Raw genomic sequence first — 3,564 nt, forward strand, 5'->3', positions numbered from 1 at the left:
TGTTTGCCCCACACAAGTTGTCTCCCAGATTTCTCAACCTCATTTAGGGGTCACAAAGTCTAGCTTTCATGTTGAAGACTCAAGGTCAAGCAACAGTCCGTTTGCTATCTCAGTCCGGCTCTGATTGTAGATGCCACGGGCTACAGGGGCTGGGGAAGGAAAGGAATGAAAACAGTAGGGCAGTGGTGGCGCACGCCTTTAATCCCAGCACTCGGGAGGCAGAGGCAGGCAGATCTCTGTGAGTTCGAGGCCAGCCTGGTCTACAAGAGCTAGTTCCAGGACAGGCTCTAAAAAAGCTGCAGAGAAACCCTGTCTCGAAAAACCAAAAAAAGAAAAAAAAGAAAAAGAAAAAGAAAACAGTAGGTGGAAGAAACGTTTATCTTGTTGGGCATGGTGGCGCACGCCTTTAATCTCAGCACTCAGGTGGAAGCAGAGGCAGGAGGATCTCTGCGAGTTCGAGGCCAGCCTGCTCCAGGATAGTTGGGACTATATATATAGAGGAGAGAGAGAGGAAGACGGAGAGAGAAAAGAGGAAGGGAGGGGAGGGGAGAGGACAGGAGAGAGGAAAGAGAGAAGAGAGGAGAGAAGGAGGGAGGGGAGAGAGAGATCTTAAAATCTGGCTTCTACAATCCCAGCACTCAGGAGGTGAAGGAAAGAGATTGAGTTCCTTGGCTATGTTAAGAGCTTGAGACCAGCCTGGGCTTCATGAGACTTGGTCTCAAAGGAAAAAGAAAGATAAAGGCCAGTGGGATGGCTCGTCACTGCTTTTACAAGGCACTTGTCACCAAGCCTAATGACCTGCATCCCATCTCCCAGGACCGATATAGAAGGAAAGAACTAACTCCCACAAGTCGTCCTCTGCCCTCCTCACATGAGCTATGGTACTCGTGTGTGTGTGTGTGTGTGTGTGTGTGTGTGTGTGTGTGTGTGTGTGCATATTCACACAGACAGATGATGGGTGATGGATGGACGGATAGATAGATTGATAGACAGACAGACAGACAGACAGATAGATGACAGACAGACAGACAGACAGGTGGTAGATAGATAGAGGGATAATAGATGTATGTAAAGGAAAAACTGGAAGCTGCACCCATAAGTATCACTTCCCCTACCCACTCTCTGGCAGTCCTCAGCTGCTTCGGTCTCTGTGGACGTGCCTGTTGTAAGCATTTCCCCCGGATGGAAGCATACGTCTTTTGTATCCGGCTTCTCTCACTCAGCATGGCATGCTGTAGCCACTGTCGTACTTCATTTTCACGGACGGGTGACATTCCGTTGTCTAGACAGAGTAACGATGGACGTTGGGCTGTCCACTTTTTGGCTTCTGTAAATGCTGCAGCTCTGAAAGCAGGAACAGGACCCAAGTCCCCGTGTTCAGTGATTCAGCACACAGCTAAAGTAAAACTTCTGGGTCCATGGTAACTCCAGGCTTGACTTTGTTATTGAAGATGTGCTTTCTGTTTTTATTCATTTGGTTTTTGTTGTTGTTGTTGTTTGTTTGTTTTAAGACAAGATTTAAAACTAAATCCATGACTGCTTTTCCATAGGACCTGGGTAGCTCATCACTGTCTGCACCTCCAGATCCAGAGGATCTGATACCCTATTCTGGCTGCCAACATGACCAGGCACAGATGCGGTGCAGAGACATACATGCAGGCAAAACACCTATATACATAGAATAAAATAAAACTTTAAAAGACGCGGTCTCACACTATAGCCCAGGCTAGCCCCAAACTCATAGCCATCTTCCTAATTCTGGCTCCTGATTGCTGTGATTGCAGGCATATACCACCAGATACAGCTCTTTGTAGGTTTTTGAAAGACAGTCTTACTATATAGCCCAGGCAGGCCTTGAACTTAGCAGTCTCCTTGCCTCTGCCTCCCAAGTGCTGAAATTACAGATGTTGACTAGCACACTTGGAATCTATGGTTTTTTTTTTTTGAGAAACTACAACAGCTACACCATCCCACATTCTCGCCAGCACTACACAAGTGTTCTAATTCCCCACTTTCCCACCAATATTTACTATTTTAAAATTATTATTAGTGTGTGTATGTGCACACATATGTTGGCGGTGCTCAATGCCAAGGCATGTATGTGAGGGTCAGGAGACAACACTGTAGAGTTAATTCTTTCCTTTCATGTTTAAATGAATTGCAGGGACCAAATTCAGGCTTGTACAGCAAGCTCTTTTCCCCACTGAAACATCTTGCTATAGCAATTTTTAAAAATTGCTCTTAATATCATCCTTGTCATCCCAGAGGATGTAAAATGTTCCTTTTTTGAAGACAGGATCTTTCTATGTAGTCCTGACTGTTGTCTTCCAAGTACTGGGATTAAAGGTGTGCACTATAGCTGGGCGGTGATGGCACACACCTTTAATCCTAGCACTCAAAAGGCAGAGGCAGGTGAGTTCGAGGCCAGCCTGGTCTACAAGAGCTAGTTCCAGGACAGCTAGAACTGTTACACAAAGAAACCCTGTCTTGAAAACCACACACACAAAATGAGGGTGCACCACAGCTGGCTTAAAATGTTCCCTTGTAAAGGTAGAATTCTGCAAGTTAATACTGTATACATGGGACAAATATATTGGTGGGTCCTGTCTAATATATGGATCTCGGTCTATCACCCTAGTTTTAAACAGACAGCCACTCCACCTTGGGAATTGATTTGGATGCTTGCCTTTTCCTACACTGACAACTCCTGTCATACCTCTGGATAACTCATTGCTTCCATCACCCCAGCTCTATACCAGCAGGGACGTGGATGCGCTCCGAGCAGAAACCCAGAAGGCTCAAGACTTCCTCGGCCAGGTGCAAGCCCTGTGTCACAGCAGCCCATGTGAGGAGCTGACCTACATGACCAAGGAGGTAGGTAGCACTCCACTGCTGATGTCTGGGCTTGCCTTTCTGTTGCTGACACATTCGCTATGAGTTAACCTCTTGGGGTCTCATTTGTGCACCCTAAATCTGTGCCTAGCAGGAGGTGGGGCCAGGCCAAGACTTCCTCAGTGGCATGGTGAACTTGTCACTTGAGTTTCCAGAAACCTTGTGATCTAAGCCTGTGGACAGTCATCTTGGACCTTGGGTGAGGGGGAGAGGTGAACACACGGAAGAGAAACAGGTTTCTGGGGGCCTTTTTCTGTCCCCTGAAAATTCAGAAGATCCTCAGAGAATTGCCTTCAAGCCACCTGCTAATGTTTTTAAAACCTCCACATGGCAGGGGTGGGGGAGAGGTGTGTGAGAGTGAGGAAGGACTTATGAGCTCTGAAGTAAGGAGAGCTTTTAAATTGCACGTAGATCTCTACAGAGATCGCCAAAGGACCATTCATAAGCCTCTTGCCCAAACCCCCGAGTCATGAAGCTCCCCTCACCATCAAGTTCCCAGACTTGGAGAAGACTTCTGCAGAATGGCTGAAGGTCAATGGCCTAAAAGGTACCAAATCCCCAGAAAGGGCGGAGCCAGGTGGCTGACCAGGCTTGGACCCTTCAAGGCCTCCCAGGCAATGCCTTACAGCTAACGTGTTTTTCAGCCAAGAAGTTAAACCTTTATCAGATTCT

This window comes from Arvicola amphibius, chromosome 1 (assembly GCF_903992535.2).
Source record: "Arvicola amphibius chromosome 1, mArvAmp1.2, whole genome shotgun sequence".
Lineage (NCBI taxonomy): Eukaryota > Metazoa > Chordata > Mammalia > Rodentia > Cricetidae > Arvicola > Arvicola amphibius.